Source organism: Equus przewalskii, chromosome 17 (assembly GCF_037783145.1).
Source record: "Equus przewalskii isolate Varuska chromosome 17, EquPr2, whole genome shotgun sequence".
In the NCBI taxonomy this organism is placed as follows: Eukaryota; Metazoa; Chordata; class Mammalia; order Perissodactyla; family Equidae; genus Equus; species Equus przewalskii.
In genome coordinates this window covers 46,164,113-46,190,654 of record NC_091847.1, presented here as the reverse complement: position 1 = coordinate 46,190,654, position 26,542 = coordinate 46,164,113, and the positions used below count along the sequence as shown (strand labels likewise).

General features: G+C 36.2%; 1 long non-coding RNA gene across 2 annotated transcripts in view; it reads right to left on the bottom strand.

Annotated features, from left to right (window-relative positions):
- The window catches only part of LOC139076808 (uncharacterized), a 148,461-nt gene that overhangs the window by 49,976 nt on the left and 71,943 nt on the right, over positions 1–26,542 (bottom strand). For both annotated transcript variants that reach the window (XR_011528791.1, XR_011528792.1), the window contains exon 4: positions 10,018–10,183. This is a non-coding gene — a long non-coding RNA (uncharacterized lncRNA). The remainder of the gene's footprint in view (positions 1–10,017; positions 10,184–26,542) is intronic.

Genomic DNA, 26,542 nt, shown 5'->3' with positions numbered 1-26,542 from the left:
ATATGAACCACCTAATTGTTCATAATGGCCTCCTAACCCCTCCCTTTCCTTCTATATTTGCCTCACCACTCCGACCCATGTCACCAACCCATAATCTGTTCTTTACACAGCATGAAAACCTATCCTTTAAAAATCATTATCCTTCTAAGCCATATATAATGAACTCTTGTCTGTATTTATTGCAGACTGATGGGAGGGAGGGTGTAGTAGTGCTCAACTATGGTAAAGGTACAACAAGTATGTAGACATCCTCATCCATCCACCAAGCCTAAATTATTGCTGATTGCCACCCCTGCACCTCCACCACCACCTGTGCCCTGCAGGAAAGGTACAATCTTTGGGACTGAGCTTCGCAAAAGAGTCTGAGCAAGAGATCAAGTACGTAAGGCACTAACATCCCCATCTCCACTTTAACTGAAGCAAATTTCTGGAATATGTACTAACTTCTTTTTCTTTTCTTTTCTTTTTTTTTTTTTTTTTTGAGGAAGATTAGCCCTGAGCTAACATCCGTGCCCATCTTCCTCCACTTTATATGTGGGACACTTCATTCCTTTTTATTAACAAATAATGTGGATATATTACATTTTATTTGTGGATCCATCAGTTGATAAACATTTCGGTTTTTCCCACTTTTTGGCTATTATGAGTAATGCTATTATGAAGATGTGTGTATAAGTTTTTGTGCAGACATATGCTTTGGTTTCCTTGAAGTATATACCTAGGAGTGCAATTGCAAATCATATAGTAACTTTAACCTTTTAAGAAAGTGCCACAGTACAGCTTGATAACCGGTGTGTAGGTCCACACCCGGGATCAGAACTGGCGAACCCTGAGCCGCCAAAGCAGAACGTGTGAACTTAACTGCCACGCTACTGGTTGGCCCCTGTACTAACTTCTTAATTCACCTCAGCTACGATCAATCATATCTTTCAGCTCTACTCTGAGTTTGTGCCATTCTAAACTGTTACGTATTTTTATATTATGAGGTGAGACTAAGATCCAACTGAAAATGAGATTGGAAAATAGAGAAGATCTGTCAAATTGAATTATATGTAGTATGAAAATGTATGTAACAGGTCAATAAAGCTCTGTTCCTAAGCTGCCCTGCCAGGGCTTTTAGGGATTTGTGTGTGTGTGTGCGCACGTGTGTGCGTGTGTGTGGTGTGTATGTCTGAGCAATCACATGAAGACCAATATTCATTGCAATGAGGTTTAACCTTAAATTCATTGCTCATTGGATATGTATACAAAAAAACTGAATTTGACACCAAATTCTATTAGGTAAATTTGATGACAAAACTCTTAAGGTATTGACATAATACATCAGCTCAACTTAAAATAATAATTATATTTTCTACCTATTTTTATAAAGGTAAAGCATTTCTATTTTATTATTGTATTACTTTACCTTCTATAATTAAATGACCTATCTTTTTTGGTTATTAAAATAGAGAAAATATGACCATCCATTTTTCTTGTATATTTTCTTTAATAATAAAAAATCAACTGAGATTTTTAAATAAAATATCCATATAGCTTCTCCTGAAGAACACGTAATCAAATTTTAAGACTTAAAAGTATTAAAGTTTATTAAGTCCATCCATTTAGAGTTGCTAACTAACTAGCTATTGCGTACATCTTTATACCTCAGATTCTAGATTCATGCATTTTTCTTTCAGACTTTATATCTTATTTAAACCAATAATAAAATTCAACCATTAAATGCCTAGTCAGAAATTTCAAAGCCTGTGGAGAAATGCCTTGCTTAAAACCATTTCATATTAATATTTTTACTATATAGTATAACTCTGCAATAAAGTTAATGCTCCAGGTACTTCTAAAATGTTATAACTTTTTCCAGCACAGGGTTCCTTGTTCTTCCCCTGGGTACACCCAAAGCTTAGATAAGAGTCAGAAGTTCCCCCAAAAGTGATAAGCCAACCAAGAAGAAATGTTCTGTGCCTACAAAGTACCTGTTTCTGTGCTGGGCACTCTATGGAAGAAAATACAGGATAGTTTTCATTGGTCCTATTTATTCTCCTACTTAATTCTCCATAACGGCCTCTAACCCCTCTCCTTCCTTCTATATTTGCCTCACCTCCCTCACCCATGTCACCACCCCATAAGCTGTTCTTTACACAGAATGAAAAGCTGTCCTTTACAAACCATTTGTAATGTAACAGCATATGGAATATATTTTGATGACAGTAATTTGATGCCTGCATTTCTTTCCTGTGAAAATTCCTAGCTTAGTTTTCAGCAAAAAAAGAAGGAAAATGGCTAAGCTGGATTTAGATATTGTCTATTGTAAGACAGAGGTAGTTGATGAAATCAAAAAAAAAAAAATAGGAATATTTTGGTCCTCTCCTACCTGCAGGAGGAGATGATTAAAAGAATTTGGGCAAAATAGAAGGTTTTTCTAGGGAGAAAGAGTCTTTTTGGAACATTAGAATATTTTGCATTTTCCCCTGGGGGAAGGTTGCATTGTTAGTACTTATTTTTTTCTTGATGCTCTGCTCTTTTCATTAGGAGGTACGGTTTGTAAATGAATCTTCCATTGAAGATATTCTCCCAACCACTAGAGAATTTTTCTTGAATTGGAGTCAGGGAATGGTTCTAAAGATAAGGACTAGCACTGGTTTGCCACCATAGGTCACTGAGCACAGGGTAGGCTGCTCACCCTAGAAGACAGGCATAGAAGGAAGGCAAACATTAAAGTTAACAGGACGAAGCTTGCCCTCAGTTTCCTGTAGAGCAGCTGTTGGTTTTACAGGAATTCCTAGGTTTCCAGGAAGATAGTGTAGGCCATGGATGATGGTAACTTTGCAAGGCCTCCGTTTCCACCATCCCTTCCCCACTATTCCTTCCTACTCTCCTACCCTGCCCACCAAAAAGCACTCATGGAGCCAATGGGTCTTATCAGCTGAGAATGAGTAGACCTATTGCTGAAGGACGTGTAGTTGAAGAAAGGGCATGCCTCCTAGATTTTCCAACAGCAGGGAACTGTAGAGGGGGTTCATGGGAGATGCAGAATAGAGCAAGGAGAGCTACAGGGAGGACATCAGTAGATAGGGCTGGCAGTGAACTGATCACACGCCAGCTAGAAAACTTTCCCATTTCCTCTTACTTTCCTATGCTCTGTATAAACAATTCTGACTCTCCAGGTGATGCGTGAAAAACAAACCCTTTGGAGCTCTCTGATGAGGTGGAGATTTGGAGACAAAGTATTAAACTGTGAACAACAACTGAGATACTGATAACACCTTAATTTTTCTGAAAGGTTTGAAATGGTAGAGAAACTAAATTTTAAATTGGCAGTGACTGGAAAACCACCATCTCAACAGAGTTGACTTACATGGGATACACCTGGATGGGTCATCTACTCCAGGCAGATGAGGGTTCTGGGCCAAGAGGCAGAAGTGTAGTCATTAAACTGTCCCAATGATCTTCACTGCTCAAAAATCATAGCGTTCACCCTCTTGCTTAAAACTCTCCAATGGCTTCCCTTTGTATTTGCAATAACCTTCAAATACTACCACGGCATGCAAGGCTCCAAAGGTCTGACCTCTTCTGATCTCGCACTATTCATCATTTCTTAGCAATCTGAACTGCTTCCTGATATTCCAATGATCTAAGGTTGTCTTCATCTCAGGCTTTGGCACTTTTTACTCTCTCCACCTAGAATACTCTTTCCCTGTATCTCTGCATACCTCATCCTGGATGTCTCAGCTCAAAACACATCTCTTTGGGGAAAGCTTTTCTAATTACTCTAATGTTCCCACCAGTCTAAGTCATTCTCGATGAACTCATTCTGCCTTATCTTTCTCATACACTACCTCATGCTCAGAAAACATCTTATGTGTTTTTTAGTTGCTTGTTTATTGCCTGTTTCCCCGACTACAATGTAAATTCATGAGATAAAGGAACATGTCTATCTTGTTCACGACTATTCCTAACACCTAAAACAGGATCCAGAAGATTGCAAATGTTCAATAAATATTTATGCCATGAATGATTCAAGGCTAGTAATCATTTTTATCAAAACACTATTTTGAGTGTTGCCTTTAACAAAGGAAATCTTAAGGTGGCTCTACTTTAGAAATCTGACCCAGAAACCTTCCACACTATTACACAAAAGGGCAACAACACACACAGATCAGGTGGAAGTGGCGGAGGAGAAATCATGCAATAAAAAGAGCCAAGTTTATGAAAGGAAGAAGAAATCTAATTTTACCTTAAGGCCAGAGTGTGATTTTATGGCTCTAGGTCAATAGACGGAATGATTAATTGATTGCATTAATGGTCTCATTAATGCCTTTTACCCCGTATCTATGCCCCTTTGTCCTCTAACATTGTAGTCCTCTCCCAGTCTAACTCTGAGAGCAACAATGTGACTTCTTATAGCCAAAGGGTTGTTATAATCATCATGCAAGCAAAGGCTTGATAAGAATGTGTATGTATTTTTATGTACAATTGGGCTTGTACATACATCTGCCTCTCCATGAGAACATACTGAAACCTGCTGGAGGAATTTGAGACAAATATGAAAAAATAACAGGCCATTCTAAACCAGTCAACAGCTGGCCAACCTTCCAACACATGAGAGAGCCGATATCAAATCAGCAACCCACAGCTGACTATAGAAATACAAATGAGCCCAATTAAGACCAGAAGAGACACACAGCTTATCTGAAGACTCAAGAATGTTGAGTTTGTTTGCTATGCAGTGATTACCGTAGCAAAAGAAAGCTGGAAAAGTAGATAACTAGGTGAAAAAGTAAAGAACCACTCATATGCTGATGACTCTCAAATCTATGGCTTTTAAACCAATCTTTCTATTTCACTTATTTCTCTTGAACATAAGACTCATAAATAATACTGCCTATTTTGATGTTGATGATAGAAATATCAGCAGCAAAATCTGTGGGGCACCTATTATATGCCATGCACTGGTATGCATTTTCTATGAAAATTTCATGGAAATTTAATGTTTATAACAATTGTCTATATATGGGGAAGTTGAGGTCTTTATAGGGTGAATGCTTCTCCAAGTACCCCCTGGCTCGTAAATAGATAGTGCCACAGTCTTTCTTACCCACTAGGCTTTTCTCTCCCTTACAGTCATAGCCATTGGCCAGAATATCCTGAGCATAGCTCAGAGTCAACATGTCCAAAGTGAGTGATCTCTATCCTGTCTGTAGTCTTAAACAAACCTATTTTTCCTGCTACAATTTTTATCTTACCAGTAAAAATCCAAAGTAAAAATAGGACCATATCCTGGAAAATCTTTTCACCTTGCTTGCCTCCACGTGATTTGGTAACCACATCCTGTTTATTTTAACTCCTAAGTAGCTAAGCTATTTTGTTTCCTTTACAACATGCCCACTCTTACTGCCCTAGAATAGAACCTCACCATTTATTAAAACCTCTGATTAATAATTCTGTCTCCACTCTGGCCTCCTCTCCATTCTCCATTCTTATGCTAGAATAAATCTCTAAAATCCAATTCCCAACTTTCTGCTCAAGCTTCTTCAATGGTTTCTCATAGCCTTTTACAGGATATTTAAAGTCCTTAGCATGATCGATCAGCCCCCTCTTGATCTGGTCTACACCATGCCTTCAGTCATGTGTCTATCCATGTTCCCCTAAAGCACCTCACATTCAGCCATCTTAAACTACTTCAGTTCCCTGAATATACTATGCTTTTTCATGGCTTTATTTCTTTTAATATATTGATCCTCCACATTTGGAACCTCTTCCCTCTACCCTGCTGATCATCTTATGCCTATTCTTTAAGGCTATTCATGCTTCACTTCCTCTTGGAAGCCTTCCTGGAAATACATTTACCATCATCCAAACTCCACCATCCCATCTCTGCAGGCCTACGAAAGCCAAGACTGTGTGTCTCTATTATGGTTCTTATCACACTCTATCGTTATCTTTGGTTGTCTTGTCTGTCTCTGCACTAGACTGAGAGTTTTTGAGTGCAAACACATGCCTTGTTAATCATGGTGTCATCAGCATCTGGCACATGGCAGATATTCTATGAATACAATCTGGACAAAAGAATGAATAAATGCATGAAGCATTTTCTTTATTTTCATACTCAGCCTAGGAATAATACCTACTTGGTTGATAAAATTTTAGGAAGAAATTCTTAAAAGGAAGAAGGAAGCATTTAAATGAGAATAATAACTAAATGGAAAGGAAGATTCTAATGAAATCTCGCCATATCCTTCTCCAAGATGATACCTCATCAAATAAAAATACCTCTGAACAATTCTGATACTTTTTGGATAAAGTACTGGATAAAGAGTTTATGACGATCTTATACATTATTCTTTGGAAGTCCAAAAAGGATCATAAAATTAAACATAGCTTTGTCCGGCACATAATATATAATTACTGTGTTTCTCTTTCTTCTTTATCCATAAAATATTCCTTGCAACAATATAGTACAATAAACTCTTCCCCTTCGTATGAAAACACATACAAACTTTGATTATGTTTTCTTTACTAAATAGTCAGTCTCATTCAAAAATGCACGGAACATTTATCTATTGACAAAGCCACGTCTTATTAGGAAATAAAAGCAGCTAAATTGTCATTTGGAAAGTCTATGCCAAAAATAATAAGAGGATTATCATCAATTCTTTCCTTAATCTGGCATAACAATATTCTATAACACAAAAGTAAAGTGTCCAAATCAGGCATTCACGGTGAGCCTTCCCCAGGTCGGGGCTCTTGGGTAGTTTTGCCCGCCATGGTGAGCACAATCCAACCATTTCTTTATGGAGAAAACTAGGAATCATTTCAATGCATTTAGTCCAAATAGTTCCTTCACTATTATACTCTCCAAAATAGGTTATTGAATTCAAACTAATATGAAAAGAAGAATGATGCAATTATTTAAAGATATTTTCTGGAAAATAAAGCAGATTTTTAGGAGAATATACATATAAATGACTATATTGTATCCTAAACATGGAAAGATAACGCCTTTTTTTTTTGCTTCACTTATAAACATCACCTATTGCAATTCTTTGAACTCCATAAATTAGGTCAACTAGGCTCTATAGTAAGATATAGTCAGACGGTAGTGATCAAAAAAGTATCAATGAAACAGTTGAATTCTAACGTGAGGGCTAGTGAGATCCTTCTATAAATTCACTATATCATGATCTGAGTGTTTTATATTTGACTAGATATGATTACTCATCAGTTGATCAAATAAATCAGATGTGGACATTATCACCTATAGGGGAAAAAAGAGCTTTGTCTATATTTTATAAGAGTTGGGTGCCCTGAACATAATCTTCATTTCTAAGGTTGGATCAATATTTTGGAAAATTAAAATCTACTACTCCAGACTTATTAAACAGGTTTGATGTTTTGATTCAACTCATGCGTCACATACCAATATGCAATTAATTGTTAGAGCCATGAGTAATTTATGAACTGATTAATGCAACAGACTGAATACTAAATCAGCAATATATGTACTTTGTCATGTTAGCGTAAACTTTCATGTTAGGGAAACTTATTTAAAGTGAATATTTGTAGGCCCTTCTCCTGGAATGTTTAATTTCTCAGATCTGGGGTGCATCTTTTGAGGTCAGAGTAGTACCAATCTGTGGATCAGGAGTGGGGAAGCCATCGATATTAAAAGAGCTGAGCAAGGTTGGAGAGTCAGGAGCTAGGATATGAAGGGCCCAATAGACTTGCTGTGATGATTACTTTAAGCTATATGTAAAGTGCTTAGCACAGTGCCTGGCACACATTAAATGCTGAACAATGTTAATTATTGTTGCTGTTGCTGTTTTCACTTAAGATCAAAATTCACATTTTAATCAAACCTCCGTAACATAAAGTGAAATGGAATATGCTGAATTTTATCAAATTTCCCGTAGTTTTTATAATGTATCTTTGGAGGGGGCGGAGGCAGGCAAATTTCAGACAATTTGGTCTACCATGTGTAGTAAAACAATTTGGCATGCCTTATTTAACCAGATGCTCTTTCATTTACATAGAGTTTCCCATAAAATGTGTATACAGAGCTCAATTCTACTAATTGGGTCATATTCCTATCAGGAAGCATAGGATAGTAGAAGAAAATGGAAGTTTTAGATATTTTGCGCTTGACTTCAAAAATCCCAGATCTGCCACTTGATAACTATATGACCTTAACCTTTCTGAACCTCAGTTTCCTCATTTATATACATATCTCACACAATTGTTAGGTGAATTTAATTAGATTATGCATATAAATCATGTGTCTAAAATATAAGTAGGCATATAAAGGTCAGTTCTTCTCTTTTCCCCCTTTCCCAATCCCCAATATAAGCCAGTAAATTAGAATTTGTTCTCTATTTTCAGTGAGATTTTTTTCATATGTATTTGCACCAAAACTTCAAATGATTTAGAGTTTCTATTTAAAAACAACATTCTATTTTGTACTGTCAACACACATCTTCAAAACTGAGTGTTATCTTACAATTTCATGTTTCTGTCACTAGGAGTTGTGTCTGAGCCAGGCTGGCAGAGTCAGATGCAGTTGAAACATATATTCTAGTGCACTGAAAACCTAGAATGTAAACTAAGAAGAGAAACCTACTTTATACTAAGAGATAAAGAACTTTGAGATTCAAAGAATGGCAGATATTTTTGTGGTTAAGAATGAGTGCTCTAAAATCAAACTTCCAGTGGTTAAGTCTTTACTCTTCCACTTGTTATCTGCAGCTTTGGGCAAGTTACTCTTCCTCCCCGAGTCCCAGGCTATGGATAATGATAGTAGTTACCCCATAGGATAAGAATTACATGAGATAATTAAATGGAGTGCTTGTCATAATACTCAATAAATAAATATTAATTATAGTGATACTCTCAGAGCCTAACAATACCCTTGTTTTAGTTACAAATAATAAATGCTAGTGTCACGAACATAGAGCTTGGATTCTCTCAAAATACTGGGTATTACCCTTTGAGGATAAGTTTATAAATCCTTAGCCAGAGATACAGATAAGTTGTCATTGCCCATTCTACTTTATAATTTATCTTCACAAGAATTTCCTCCCCACATAATTACCCCTTGTCCCCTCACCAACCTTCTTCCCTGCTCTTTCCCATGACCCCTCTCATGTTCCATTGTAAATCAATCCTCTTAGACTTCCAAGCATTCACAGAATGCTACTTCTGCTCCTTTGCCTTAAATGAAACTTGGATTTTTCCTGCAGTAACTTTTTGGAGAATTTGTTTTCTCAGCCATTTCCCTATGTTTCAGGCATTGTAGGGAAAATTAGTATGGATTATACAGACTTTTGTCACTTCAAGACTATTATTTTTCCACTTTGATATAGAAACTCCTCTGTTTTCAAGGTTCATCTATCCAACCTACCATGTGCAGACCTCCTAGCCATACAGCCTTGCTCTTTAAGGTCTTTAACACCAGGCCTCCAATTGTTCCTTCTGTCTTCACAGAAACATCTAAGGTCAGGCGTAAACCATTTAGCAGTTTGATTGTTGACTTTCTTCCCCCTCTTATCTCAGAAGTCTTTACCTGTCCTCTACCATAGGGATCTACTCTCATGGTGATATTCTGGACCTCGCCATTAATCTAACAAGCACACACTAAGAATTGACTCTGTGCTAAGCACTTCTGAGTATTCAGCAATGTTCCAAACAGAAGAAAAACCCTGCTCTCATGGAATTTGCTTTCACAAAGGGCTACTCTAACCACAGTGTTCTCACACCCTTTTCCAAGTATTTGTGCTTGCTGTCCTCTCTGATATCTCTGCATACTTAATAAAGCCTTAATTTTCTCCCAAGGCTAATGCCTTTACTTCCTTCTTTAGACTCTATATTGTATCATTGCTTTAATCATTGTCTTATCTTATCAATGTTCCCTATACTTGGTGACTTCCAATCCACTAATCCACTACTTTAGTTCAATTTAAGTACGTGATTCCTTTCCCGTAAGTTGCAGGGTCCTGCTAGAGAAAATCATAGAACCAAACTTACCATTGCAAAATTAAAGTGTCCAGCTTCAGACAGGGTTTCGATGGAGCAGGCCAGATAATTTTCCGTTCACGGCTTTAGGTTCTTAAGGTCTTATTAACTTCATCCTTCTACTCAAAGACCCTGCTACTCCTTGAAATCCTTATCTCTGAACAGATGGCCCTTCTTCCTGTTTTGCAAGAATATGAAATTACTCAACAGTAAATTTATTTGCTACCTGAAATTATCCATACCTGTGACCACTTACATTTTCATTTACTCAATAAATACTTATTGAGAGACTACCATGTTTCAAGATCTATTCTAGGACCTTGGGATACATCAGAGGATAAAAATGACAAAGATGTCTACCGTCATCTACTTGCAACCTAGCAAGGAAAATGGACAGTAAGCAATGACCATCGTATACAGCATACATATGATGTTTATTGCTTATTGTTATATAATGTTAGTGTTATGGAGAAAGGAAAAGTAGAGCAAGGTTAAAGGGATCAGGAGTGCCAGAGCGCCTGCAAAATTAAATTGGCTGGTCACAGGAGGCCTCATTGAGATTAGTTTTGAGTAGGGGCTTGAGAGATGAGAAGTTCACTGAATCTCAGAGTTAGGCTTCAGGCTCAGAAGAGAATCTACCTCCCTACTTTATATAAAGTTGAATTCTCCGTCTCCACAGGTTTCCTCCAGGTTTGGCACCTGTTCAATTCATTCTTTTTATTCTCCTTATAATTTATAATATTTCTCCCCATAAACATGGTCCAATCTTCCTGAATCGAATAAAGATTAAGAAATTCTACCTTACCCTGGACTACATCTGGTTATTTCTTCTTCTTTTTACCAGATGAATTATTTGAAAAAAATAAACAGGCAGATGTTGCAATCTAGCAGTCCATAACCCCAGCATGGCTCACAAACATATTCATTTTGCCACAATCGTGTTTTAAGAAATGTAATTTTTAATTTGGACAATTTTAGACATGGCACCTATTTTCAACTTGACCCTGGTTCCCTTCACTCCCTACCATATTATACTCTGCCTTTTACACTCATTTATGTTATCTGTTTGGTGCTTAAACCATTCAAGTTTGTAAATTTGGACCCATCCTTCTGAGTATATCTGATAGGAGACTAAGAGGGACTTTTGGAAAATGACTAGCATTTAATTACACTACCTATAAATATTCCCAAAATTAAAAAATTATCTGGCAATAGCAGTGTAAGTTAATAATGAAGAAATTCCACATAACAACATCTGGGGAATTACATCTGGGGAATTTACCTTCATCATTATTGGGAATAGATTAATTATTACAGGTAATCTACCTTGTAGCCAGAATAATATTGTTTTTCTTAGTGAATTAAAAAAATACTTGAATCATCCTAATATCTGAACCTTTGAGATTCAAGAGCAACTTAAATCTAAAATCACACGTCCACAAACCCACTACATGGGAATCATCCTCTAAGTGAGAAAGAGTCATGCTCCTCACTTTGCCCAACACTAATAGTGTAATGATTTCTACCTCCAGTCAGAGAATATGCCTCCAGCGTACAACACAGTAGGAAGTAAATGAGGATGAACAGTGCTATATGGTTTCCTCAGCAATCTAGCTATTCTTTGAGAAATGGCACAAACAGGAAAACTTCTATGGGCAGGGCAATCTTGGGAGAGAGAGGGAGAGAGACAGAGAGTGTGTGTGTGTGTGTGTAAGATTATTCTGAACATAAAACCCTGAAGTTCCTTCTATGCTAACAGCCTTATTTTGAACAAGAGTCTGAAAGTGATTTTGTACACTTAGGTTGTAGTGCTTTGTACCATTTTCTCCTGTTCCCTTGGTATAACAATTTAGATCAGGGCATGGTGTACAAGCTAAATTGGTTATCTATGAGATCATCAGTGACCCCAGAGAGACTAGTATAAAAGCTTTGTCTATAGCTAACTCAGAAAGATAGTCTCTTAGAGATCTGAAGTTCAAGAGATAAAAAACAGAAATAGGGAGCTGGCCCTGGGGCCGAGTGGTTAAGTTCGTGCACTCCACTTTGGTGGCCCAGGGTTTTGCTGGTTCAGATCCAGGGTGCAGACATGACATCACTCATTAAGCCATGCTGAGGCAGTGTCCCACATAGCACAACCAGAAGGACCTACAACTACAATATGCAACTAGTTACTGGGGGGCTTTGGGGAGAAGAAGGAAAAGAAAGAAGATTGGCAACAGATGTTAGCTCAGATGCCAATCTTTAAAAAAAGAGAGAAATAGAGATGAAGATAGAGGTAAGGGATGGGGAGAGAAAGAAAAAGAGATAGAGACAGAGAGAAAAAGACAAGGACAGAATACTATTTGCCAGCAGCAGGAAAAGGCAAACGAGTGAGAGGGAGCATTTTATTGGTAGGGTGTAGAGTGCTGGAGAGGGAAGAAAGAGATCCCTGCTGCTACAGGGTCTGTAAGACTGCTGGGTCACTGCAGCTGCTTGGACCCTCAAACCCATTCTAACTCTCCATGAGGAGTGTATATCTGGCTGGGCTACATTCTCTAATGAAAAGTTGCAGGCTTCCATTGACAGAACAATATGAGCCTAACAAAACTCCAGCTCCATCCCCTAGCCATGCTTTAGACAAACATCTGCTGGAGAACACATGGGGGCTTTCCAAATTTAGATCTGAAAGGAAAACAGAGAGAGAATAAGAACATTCCATGCACTCTAGATATTAAGAAATACCTATCCTGAACACTTGGACACCATTCAACAAGGAGAAAACAGAAAGTAAAAAACAAAGAATCTATGAAAATATATTGGAACATAAAGGAAAGGGGCATTTATTTGAAGATTCTGAGGAAAAATCCACTTCTAAAAATACTTCTTTTTACCAAAAACAAATTCTCAAATGGTTGGTATTCTACCCCTACCCCAGGCTGTGATAAATATGAAGTTAAGTTTGTTTCAATTGCGTCTAGCTAAGGAAGCATCATGGTGTGCCCTTAAAGGCAGAACCTTTGTTGTCATATTTGCTGTTGTCATTGGTTATTATTAGCAAAAGAAACTGCCATTGAAAATTTGCCACTGTATCTAGAGTTCCAGAAAGCAAGTCAACTTAAAACAAACAAGCTTTATTCAATTATCTGGGCTCTTCATGGGCTTCCCATCTCAGAACACAACCCTCTCTTACCCAATGAGCCTCATTTATCCCTCGACACTCTGCCATAAGTGAAAAGTGCTCACATTAATTTTTAAAATCATTGATTTTAATGGAAACTTTTATGATGCATTCTATCTCAACCCAAGATACCCAAACAATTTTCAGTTAGAAAAATATATTAATTGAATAATGAGAACAAATTAATATAAACAATAAATAATTGAAAGTAAGTAAATATAATATATACAACTAGATACAAATGATTTTTAGAGAGGTACTTGCCAAAGGAAGAAGAGAGTCTTGATAGTGGATGGTGGATGATGGACGAGGTTGCAAAGGAGTCATCTTTTGTAGGTGAATTATTTTCTCTGTGCCATATTCTTCAAAATTTTTTAACCTTTTTAGGGCTCATGGTTACTTTGTAATCAAACTTCACTTAAAAATTAAGGTATAACACAGAAAAACAACTTTTGAGCCAAATTAAAACTAAACAGGAGGGTGCTTTGAAACACATGGATAGAGCACATGCATTCAACAATAGAAGATTGTCGAAGATGCCACCCTTCCACTCCTCTTGCTTGGTGTAGTTACACAAAGCTAAACATGGTGGGCTCATCCCAACATGGTGCACAGTTCAAATTCGTCCTACATACTATTCTCTGAATAAAAACCATGTGCCAAGTAAGTTGGTGAGTGTGTCTACTTGAAATTATAATTTAAAAAATCACATTTCATGTCACATTTATTAAGTATAGCATTTTGGGGAAAAGTTGTTATGTTAAATGAGTGGCAAAAAATCATTAATCTAAGAGTTTTATGTGCACCAAGCCTATAAAATTCAATGTCCCCACCTTGGTCTCAACTCCGACACATCATCTGGTCCTGCCTACTTCACCATCTTCATTTATATGACTCTTCCTTTTGCTCACTCTGCTCCAGCCACCCTGACCTCCTTTTTGTTTTCCCAATATGCCGACTATGCATGTGTCAAGGTCTTTGCAATGGCTGTTATCTCTGCTGAGAACACTCTTTACTCCACACATTAGCATGGCTCATCCTTTACTTCTATCTTCATCAACAGAATGCAAGCTACATAAAGACAAAGACTTGTCTGCTTTTATCACTGCCCTGGCACATAGTAGACGCTCAAGAAATATCTGATGTTGTTGAATAAATGAATGGCACGTCTCTGTTTATAAAGATAGTAAGCAAAAGAGCAGTCATGGCCCTAAAAGAAGGGTATAATATGAAGTTTTTTGCTTTTTGGTTTTGGTTTTGTTTTGTTTAGATCTGCTTGAAGACAATCACACTGCCCAAACCACCTTGAATAATGATGCTTGAGAATAGCTGGGAAGATGTGAGCAAATCTGAGTAATTAATCAAGGAGTTTTAAAAAGGTACAAGCCTCAGAAATAACATAAATCATTCACAAATATTTTCCTATGTTCCTATGAGGATCATCTGGTTTTCAAAAAATTCTCTACCAAGAATTGCAGTTGTGCATTAAAACTTTGCAAACTTAACTACAGAGAAACCATCACTCATCTCTTATAAATAGGCCAATTTTTTAAAAAAATAAATTTTAGGGGCCAGCCCGTGAGCACAGTGTAACCACTCCACTTTCCCACACTCCACTTCAGTGGCCAGGGGTTCTCAGGTTCAGATCCTGGCGCAGACCTAGCACCACTCATCAAGCCATGCTGTGATGGCATCCCACATACAAAATAGAGGAAGACTGGCACAGATATTAGCCCAATGACAATCTTCCTCAAGCAAAAAAAGGAAGATTGGCAATGGATGTTAGCTCAGGGCCAATCTTCCTCACGAAAAAGAAAAAGATAAAATAAATTTTAAAGCTATCTTTTGGAAATCTATCACTTTTTAAAATATTCACTTGACTTTTCATTAAATATTAAAATATTTCCATTTGGTTTATGTGAGTCCAGGAAATTAAAGATGAAGTAAATTGTAATAACATCTGTATAACTATACTACATGCAAGTTTCTATGTTATCCATGTATTTTCTCAGTTGATCCTCACAACCACACTGCATCAGGAAGGCCAGCCACTATATCCCTATTGCACATACAGGGAAACTGAAGCTAAAGGAGATTGTGCAATTTAATAAGAGAATGAGCCATGAGCAGAAGATGTATACATGACATCTGGCCCAGTGCTTGCTCTTCCACTCATAAAACCATTCCTTAAAATGCTCTTAGAAAATCAGTGGTATTTCCAGAAAAGAATCCTAAAGCTTGAAGCTAGTAATCACATCCTCATCAGAGAACCCATTTTCGGATAATCAGGCTCTGTGGTCGTGGCCTTCTCCCTTACAGCTTTTCAAAGCAAGCCCTTGCAAATAACTTGTTTGCTCTGTATTTCATACAGTGTAAGAGAAAATATCAGCAACTCCATGCATATATCATACAACATGCGAAATTACAGAGCTCAATATAAGTCTCTAGGTACCTACAACAGAAGTGAGTTAGGAGAAAAATCTATGAGTAGAAACAAAATGAAACACAATCTTTTCTCATTCTGTGATTTTTTTTTTCTCTTTACAAGTATAATAGTCTCTAACATGATAAAACCCACAAAGTGTGGGTTTTAAAAATTATTCATCATTCTAGCAGGTCTGGCTTTCACGGAAAGTCAAACTTAAACTTTACAGAATCATTATTCTCTTCAGTCAGTGTGGTTCATAAATCTCATACTTCCTGCTATTTATGCATGAAAGTTGCCAACACTGTCAACAAGAAAGAATATCAGCCAGAGTTCTGCACAGGGGTTTCTGCAGCATCAAGTTCAAATGTAGGGATGTGTGTCTCTATCTGGTGGTGAATTTTTGCTCATATTTTCCAGAATAAAAATAAATTAAAGGCATTGTAACATGTCAATTTTATTTCTGTAGGAATTTGGTAACCAAGGTGATATCTAACCAATGACTGTTAGGTTAATTCGTATGCAGATGATTCTGATGCAGGGCAAACATGTTTCATCTGCTCTACACTAGCACACAGTTTCCTAAAAATTGCAAACTGGTTCAGAACTGTAATCCATACGGCCCAGGATTTTGCCTTTGATAATGCGGCCAACCCAAAGCAGGACAAGAGCTGTCTTCTCAAATGGTAAAATAAAAAGATAAAAATCCATTCAATATGAACTTTCAATGTCCTTTTAAATTAAAAAAAGAGTTTTGTTTGTTTTTGAAATCCTTCTCAGACACACGAGGGAATTGAACAGGAAAGCTTTGTGATGTAACAGCGCTCTAAGGAAACTGAGGCAAGCTCATCATTGGGTCAGATGCATGTATTACTCAGTCCTGCAGGTGCACAGGCAAGGATGACTTGTCTCAAATGGGACAGACGTCTTCAGACCCTCCACCTATGACTAATAAGGGTAACTAACCTCAGGAGCTCATGACTTGAGATGGAGCCAGAAAACTCCCTGGAGTTTGACAGCAACACTTAGGCTGTTCTCAGGCTACTGGTCAATCTAGTTTCTGAGCCTCTGTAGGTTACCCTGCCTTGGCCATCTTGTGCTCTATGTGGATAACAAACATTAACTGACTCATAGGAGTATTTGTGAGGGTTAAATGTCATTTTGACTAATATAAAATATTTGAAAATGTGCCTGGTACATAGTAAGCATTTAAAAATATTACCTTTTCTTTAAATTGTTCAACAGTGACTTCCCAAAAGGATATGGTCTTTATCTACTTTCTTTCAGAAATATGGATAATTATATTCAATAAATATTTATACAATATAAATAATCATCTTCTCCCTATTTCCTAACTCCTATATGAGCCCCAGTTTTTTATTTCAGTGCTCACCACTTCTCTGAGCTTCATATTTGTGTATCCAACTTCCACCTAACATCTCTACTTGAGTATCTACTAGATAGCTCAGTCTTAATACAACTCAAACAAAATTGCTAATTTCTTTACACCCTCTACTCCTCCCCAAGTCTCTCCATCACAGTAAACGACATTCACTGGTTACTCGAGCTGAAAACACAGGAGTCATCCTGGATCCCTCTCTTTAATCTACAGACCACATTTCATCCACTGGCAGGTACTGTTGGCCCTACACTTAAAATTTATCCTAGATCTGACACTTCCCATACCCTCGACCAGCAACATCTAGTCCAAACCATCATTTCTCACTTTAAATATAGCAAAAATCTCAGTAATGTTTTCCCTGATTCTTCCTTGACTCTCTACACTCTGTTTTTCACAAAAGAAACATTTACTCTGCTTTATGTTAAATGAAAAAAAGCAGAATAAAAATTCACATATTCACAACAATAACTTAACAATAACGTCACAATAAATAGACTGGAGTAAAATAATTCAAAATGTGCATAATGGGTAAGTTATTTTTCATAATTTGTAGTATTTTTCAAAGTTTTGATGATAGTTTTACATTACTTCTACAATTAGAAAAATATTTATAAAAATAATTTAATTGAAATCAAACTGAAAAAATATAAGAACAATTAGAAACTTTTGTTGCAGCTCTTGGAAGCACATAAGAATACTATTCTATTCTGTCTCTATTATTCTATTCTCTTTGAGTCAATTAACTTTTATGAATTTTTATTTTATGCTTCTGTGTGTCCACCTCTAAACTGACAATAATGAACATAAACGTAAATTAGGATATTTCTCTGATCTCAAGACATAGTAAAAGAAGAACCACCATTTAAAAAATATGCATCTATCTAACTTTCATTCCATATGTTAATTTTACAAATGCTACTATGTTGTGGTGATTGTAAAGATTCATTGTAATTTATAAGTTCTCCAAAGATTTGGATTCAAATTATTCTTAGACCTATAACCTACATTTAAAAAATACATCTTTATGAATTATAGATATGACATAATTCTTTTAGGGACTTATTCTATATAAATATGAATATTCCCCCCAAACATCATATCTCTTGAAACTTCTTTTCTAACCTCCTTTGTAATTTTTATCCTTGCTAGATCTTTTCCATTAACAATGAACTGGAGGTAATGAATTTATTTTATTTTCTCTACTCTGAAGAGTTAAATTTCTATAATTATTAAATTCTTATTGTGATATGCCCAGTGTTACAAAATTTAATCTTATGTACACCTCCATATTCCAATTTATAAGCATATCTACAAAAAAGATGACATTTAAAGAACAGCGGCGTTGATATTAACAATGCTGTTTGATATTTATATGTAAGAGGTTACCTAAGGGGAATGAAAGTGTCATTCATATGCTGAGCCACAGTCTTGCTCTTCTAAAAGAATTAGTCTACTGTTCTTTTGCATTACAAGTCATCTTGTAATTTCATAGCCCTGTTAATAAAAGCTTTTGCTTTTGCCTTATTTGCAAATGCTTTTAACTGGTATCCTGGGAATGTTCTGTTCTGAATGGTTATGTCTGACATTTTCATTATAGATTAAGCTTGTTTAAAGGAGCCTCATAAAATGGTGATTTAAATGTGGATTATTTAAAATTATGATTCTGAGTAAGGTTTAAAGTCTACATTTATAAATAAGATTAACAAATGCATAAGGCAAATACTATCTACTTGTCACAGGTATTACAGTGTCCCACTTGGGAAGTATGATGCTGTTTATGTAGATATCATCAGTTACTTCCACATCATTTTATTTTTAAATTGTTTGAGTTTTTACTTAAATCTGTTCTATGCTTATTATTAGAAAGTAATCCAGTCATCCAGGAATCTATGCAAGACAAATAGTATTAGCCCTACCTTATAATTCTTTTGTAGTTCTATTTTTTACGTTTATATCTTCAACCCATTTGTGTCTTTAACTCATCTTTGTTTGGTATGGTGTGAGGCAGGGATGTGAATTTACAGCACTCCAAATGGATAGTCTATCAGGCGACCCTGTTGTTTCTGGATTGTGGTCCTTTTCCTGTATGTCACTCACTCTGATTTTCGGGAAGTGAATCCAGATTTCCAAGTATTGCATGGCACACCATGTTGGGCTATTTTCTTCCTCAGTATTATTTATGGCATTATTTAGTTATGGCAAATTCACAGGCTAATTCTTCTGCCCTCTTGGCTTGCAGTAGCTTTGAATCAATTCACTGTTCTGCCACATCTTGGCTTTGCTGCTGTCATAGCATTTCTTTAGATGTTCAACAGAGGAATCAAAAATGAAAGAAGATTAAAATGCTTCTTGCCCCCTACCACTTATTTTCTGAATCCCAAAGACATAGAGACAGAGAGGAGACGGGTATGGTAGAAAATAAACAGAGTTCGGAAGTCCTACTCTTGCTTAAGTTATTTGCTTAATGAGGAACTTTCCTGCACAGATTATTCTAAAGCACCATGTCTCAAATATTTTCCCATCACAACAGACGGTGTTTACTTTGTTATGGATAATATCTACTCAATTTCTTCCATGTTAACTATAAATCTCCCTCTTTTTCTCTGTCATTCAAATATATGCAAATAAGTAAGAATTATTTTATTACCAGATTAAACTTGAAATCACTATGATTTAATTTAATAAAATCAATTTATTGACAAATTCAGGTACCGGATTATTTATTAAAAAATATTACCTATTACAAATCGTATATTAATTTGTCTAGATTATCTCTCAGGTCTCTTCTATCTCTAATATTAAAGATTATATAAAACACATCAGCTTTAGCCATAAGATGATACAAAGCAGCTATTCTCTGAAGATTGCTCAGGCTTAAGCTGTTAAACCAGTTACCTTGACAAGTTTAACTAGTCCATGAAAAGTGAGTGTGCTGTCCTAATCAGGATCCTCACTTATGTGCTCAGATCTTGCATAAATGATCCTGCACACATGATCCTACACAAATTTTTCTAAATTTCCTATTGATCATTTATTTGGTTAATACAAAAAACCTGTTCATCTTTGAGAGGTCTGCTACATAGCGCAAATTCAAAGAAACATATCAAACAAAGTAAAGATCTTTTTTGCATTTCTGCAAGGATTTTAAACCATGGAAGTATTTTACTGGCCTTTGTTTCCATGGTGGACAGTCATGCTTACCCATTATCTTGATTATTTGTGAGTCTGCAATATGAATGGTAGGATCATGCATAAGTTAAGGTAGATATTAAATAATCTTTTTTTCCCCCACAATCATTCATAACCAAACATGCTGAATATACATCCTTTATTTTCTTATGCTCAGCATCCTCAGAAGAAAGTAAGCTTTGGAATTGTAGTGATTAAAGATTCTGCCTTTTCCCTTAGTATCCTTCATAGTAACCATTCACTATTTTGGTGGACAGATATTATTTTTGCATCAAGAGGCAGCAAACCTGTAGAAAATTTATACATCATCTTATATAAGTTCCAGACACATGGCACAACCATTAGAATTTCAGTATATCTTCAGGTTCCACTTGAAAGGCTTTGGTCTTTGCAATAAAAATAAAAAACAATGATGAATCTTTCCTATTTCAATAGCTCTTTCAGTTATGAAAGCATCAACTTCAAGAACTAGGCGCTAGAGCCAGCCCTGATGGCCTAGCAGTTAAAGTCTCGTATGCTCCACTTTGGCAGCCAGGGCCTGGTTCCCAGGCATGGAGCCACACCACTGGTCTGTCAGTAGCCATGCTATGGCAGCCGTTCACATAGAAGAACTAGAAGGACTTTCAACTGAAATATACAGCTATCTACTGAGGCTTTGGGGGGAATGAAAAAGAGAGGAAGATTGGCAACAGATATTAGTTCAGAGTGCATCTTTCCCAACAAAAAGAAATATTAAAAAAAAAAAAAAAAGAGCTAGGCACTAGTATCTCTAAAAATCAACTTTCATGGTTAATACATTAAAGATCTACCAATTAAACTAAAGCTTATACAACATTGGTCTTTTCTCTGTCCTCTCATACATTCATGTGACTGTCTGGTTGTTGTTCTTTGTAGCATCTTTCATCTAAAACAATTTGACTCTTTCACCTCTCCTTTTAGACCCTCCAACTCTTTTAAAATTCTGTCTCTAAATAGATTTATTCTCCTTTGGTACTAGCTCTAGCTCTTATTTTCCTTCTTTTACTTCATATATCAGATCTTGATATTGATAGCCCTGATTTATTCACTGTATGTTATCTTTATACGCCGCTTAAGCTACACATGTGTGTTGTTTTTAAATTTAAGACCTCATTCAGTTGCTGTGAAGCTAGTCCATGATAAGCGATGCAGTACTTAAAAAGTTCTCCATTTTCCATTTAGTATTGAACAAAAACTATTTGAGTCTATTTTTATAAAATTAACAAATGTTAAGAATATGTAACTATTACTGCTGATCTGGACAATACATCCTGGCATTTAGCATCTCAGGTAAAATTCCTATTCTCATAATTAAACACTACAACATTTTACAGATGAATTGCAATGGAAAACAATATGAAAATTTCTAAAGGTGCCTATCCATCTAATTTATCACAAAAAACAGAACTATTAAATAACTGTTAAACATTAGATTTTGTGGTCATGACAAAATCAGTGTCTAGAAGGTACTCAGTGTCTTGAAATTTGATCTCCTTTCTCATAATTCTCTAGAGAGACAGCCATTTTCTGACAGCCTTGTAATGACTTTATTACCTCAGAACAAATTAACCCAGATGGCATCACAATTCTTGGAATATATTCAGAACACATTGTGATCAGAGCAAACAGCTATAAATTTAACTTTATCTCTTTATAAATCATTTCCAAATTCACTTATCAACCAATAATACTCAACATAGTGGAAAAATTTCCTTTGAAACAAATATTTTGTCATTTAGAACGTGAATAGATTTAGTCATGACAGTCCTTTGTCTAACAAGTGCACGTGTCCACATATATACAGTTGTATTAATAACACCATTCCCTTCATGGAGAAAGATGAATCTATATAGCCATCATCATTATAATGCTCACTTGGAAATATCTGGATGGTAGATTGATGAGGAAAAATACGCACTGAACTGAGACTCAAAATAATTAGTTTTTAGTTGTGAGCTCTGCTGATAAATACCTATAGGACATTCAAAAAGATTCTTGACATTTATGGACCACTGTTTTCCAGCATGCAAAATAATGTCATCCAGGGTGATTGCACACATGCCCAAGGCTGCTTCCTCCGGGGAGTGACTTCAGAGATAAGTATGGTATGCAGAATAATGGCTCCCCAAAGAGGACCTTATCCTAATTGCTGGAAACTGTGAATATGTTAGTTTACATTGCAGAAAAACATTAAGTTTGCAGATAGAATTAAGGTCGCTGATCAGTTGATTTGAGATGGGGAGAGTCTCCTAGATTATCCAGGTGGGCCCAATGAAATAACAAGGGTCCTTATTATATGGGAGAAAGGCAGTAAAGTTGGTGTTAGAGTGATGCAATATGAGAAAGACTTGACTAGTTATTGTTGGCTTTGAAGATAGAAGGGGAACACAAGTCAAAAACTGTGGCCAAATCTAGAAGCTGGAAAAAGAAAGGAAATAGGTTCTCTTCTTGAAGCTCCAGAAGGAAAGCACCCAGCTCTCACCCTTATTTTAGCCCATGGAAAATCATTTTGGACTTCTGTTCTCCAAACATAAGATAATAAATTTGTTTTGTTTTAATCCACCAGGTTTGTGATTGTGTAAAACAATGTGTTCATAATTGTATTGTTGGAACTATAACATATAGAAATGTAATGAATTTTAAAATAACACCACAAAGGAGGTAAGCGGGAAGAAAGCTGTATTGGAGTAAGTAAATGACACCAGATGGTAATGCGAATCTACAGGAGCAAATGAAGAGAACCCAAAATGGTAAATAAGAAGTTTAATACAAAAAACTCTATAAATATATACTTGCTTTCCCTTCTTTTCTCAGCTTTCTTAATAGACATGAAATTATACAAAGTAGTGATTAAAACCATGTGCTGTTAGGAAATAAATACATCAAGACATTAAATAAATAAACAAACAGCAACATAACAAATATCAAAGATGAAAGAGGGGAATCAGTTTCCAAATTACTGTAATATATTAATAAAATGCCTACTTTCAGGAAAAAATTGGGAAACATGCAAAAAAACAGGAAAGTGTGACCCAAACACAGGAAAAACAGCAGGCAACAGAAACTGTGAGAGGGCCCAGATGTCACATTTAATTGACCCAGGCTTCAAAGAAGCCATTATAAACATGTTTAAAGAACCAAAAGGAACCAGACTTAAAGAAGAAAAGGAAGACATGAAGACAATGTCACATCAAATAGCAAATAAAGAACCAAATGGAAATATTGCACTTGAAAAGCACATTAACGCAAAGGAAAAAAATCAGTATCTATCCCACAATAGAGAGAATCTATTGATTTGAAAGAGCGTAAGAAAGAATCAAAGAAAATGACTTACCAAGATAAATCAATAGAGATTATACAATCTGAAGAACAGAGAGAAAAAAGGATGGGAAAAAAAAACGAACAGAGCCTCAGAGAAATATAGGACACCATTAAATGCACCAACACGTACATAATGGAAATACCAGCAGCAGAGTCGAGAGAAAAAGGAGAAGAAAAAATATTAGAAGAATAATGACTGAAAATGTCCCAATTAGTGGAAAACATTAATCTAAACATCCAAGAAGCTCAATGAACTCCAAGTAATTGTTTTGTGTTGGTCTCAGCCTATCACAGTGATGCTATCAGCTGGGAATGCCTGGGGGCACTCACCTGGGCCTGTAATACTTGCAGCAGTCCCCACAGACATTTCCCTGACTGGAGACAATGTTGTGTCTGGACTGGCCCTTGTGGTTCTTATTATAACTGCAAGACACAGCTCAGCAACAACTATCAGGGAACTTTGAAAAAACAAGGTTTATTACTTACAGGTTCAAGAAGATACATGGTATATGCGGGGCCACACAGTGAGGTTGCGGGTAGAGAGAGAGAAAGAACAAGCATAGAATTGGGGTTCTGCCTTTATTGTGATAGACAGGGCAGTATTTGGAGTTTCATAGGTTCACTCTTTATTAGTGAATTTAAAACATAAAAGCAGGAATTGAACTGGGAAGGGAGACATAGGATCACTCCAGCAGTCAGTTATCTAGGTCACCCAGGGCTTTCTAAAAGGTGAACGTGATGTTTATCTAGTTGTGTAGCTGGCAATTTGTTTATTCAAGATGTACATCTCTGAAATGGATGCCTCAGTAATCAAAAGCTTAATGTTAAGCATTTTTGTTACAATCAAAAAAACATTGTCAGGCACCTATACTAGAGTAACACAAACACAAAAAGAACCACACCCAGGCACATCATAGAAAACATACTGAAAGACAAAGACAAAGAGAAACTTTTCACAGCACAAGAGGAAATAACTTGTCACCTACAAAGAAACCCAAATATGATTAACATCTGACTTGTAATCAGAAACAGTGAAGGTCAGAAGACTGGGGTGGCATATTCAAAGAACTGAAAACAGCAAAACTGTCAACCAAGAATCTTATAGCCAAAAAAACCATCCTCAAACTATAGATGCAGAAAATAGATTAGTAACTGCTTACGGCTGCACGATTTGGGGTGAAATGGGGAATGACTGCTGATGGGTATGGAATTTCTTTTTGGAGTGATGAAAACGTTCTCAAATTGGTGTGGTGATGGTTACATGACTCTGTGAATATACTGAAAACTTTTTTAAAAAACTTAAAAAGGAAACTTTGGTATGAAGTTTATGGACAAAGTAGTACATAATATAAGATATTTAAATGTGAGCCTGTGTTTTTACAACTGTATATGAAGATGCAATTTTATGAAAAGTGTCGCTCCCTTTCCAAATAAGAAAAAAGTTATGGTAATGTCACTGGCACACGTCACACTTCAAGAACCAGTAAGCTGAATTGTTCCAATTCTTTAAAATCAACATTCTAAGTTGACTGTTAGTCATTTTTTTCTATAGATAATAGATTTTCCCTAATGTAATCAAGTAGATTTCCTGTACTTCAAAAGGTAAACGGCAGTACGTAAAGAATAAATAATGCTGATTTCCTGAAAATCTCTTGGTTTTGGTACAAGCCTAAATGATTCTAAGAACAATTCTTCACTGGTTTTGTTAAAATGATTTTTTCTTTACTGTTTCTCACCTTCCCTAAATGACATACAAACCTCTGCCTGGAGACTTTAAGTGACAAGATAAGCCAGATTGACAAATATGGTATAACTGTAAATCCAGATTTAAACATTGCATCTGATATTCTATACAAATAACAATTTTACAGTAGCTACAAAACAGCAATGTCTTACCATTAAAAGCCACATGGGTTTTCTTTCTTATTTGTTTGTTTTTAATTTCCATGCATGGAACCCACAGGGGATGTGAAAACTTCCCAGATCGTGTGTCAAGAATTCCCAGGATAGATGTGTTCCTATGGCTATAACGTCAGTTCACAATTTAAAGCACCAGAGAGCCCTCACTACCTTGAGGAGTCTCCTGAACTTTTAAAATCCACTCATGGATATTAATTTAGACCAGGGTATGCCAGAATGGATACATTGCAGTATAAGGTAGTTCCCTTTATCGGCTTTTCTGTTGGGAGCGCTAGATATGCTGGATACACAATGGGTTTCAGGGATTTTTAAGTCAATTGTAGAGTCAGAGACTAAGACAAAACACTTTAGGAGTAGGTCTTAAAATTTAGTGACCCATGGAAATCAGACGCCTTCTCACACATTCTGTGAACTAATTTCAACCCACACTTGCCTCTTGGACAAATGGTTCTGTGTGGTGCACAACCTACACAGCCATAGGGGTGGTGCTGAATTTGTGGTCAGAGGAATGGAAATATAGTAGGGCAAGAGTTCCTTTAAATATTGGCAACACCATTTTAACCTGAAAATACCAACTCCACCGAAAAAAAATTAGTACTTGTAAATTCAGAATCTTTCTTTTAGCATCTAAGCAGAACTAAGATTTAGAGAATACCTCATATACATCAAAGGAATGCTATCTTGTGGCTGGAGTGCATAAATTTCAACCTGAACTCTCTTGGTCATTTCCAAATAAGAGTTTTCACTTAGAGAAATAAAGACAACTAAAAACATTTATAAAGTCCTCTGGAATTCTCGAATAAAAGTATCAAAGGACTTCTACAATTTTCACCTTTTGTATTATTACTGGTCTTTATATCTTATTTTACATCTGAAGACGATATGGCTGATATTTTTAATACACAACTCTAGCTGGAACTGAGGCAAGATTCGAAATTGTATTTCTTAGTTTATGTAGCTGTGTAGTTAAATAGCAAATACAAAAGGGTGAAATAGATTTATTCAGAGGCAGGTAAACAATAAGACAAAACCAATCTTTCATGTAAAATACGAATATCAATTATTTGTGCACTCACTCAGTCATTCATTAATTCAACAAATAGTC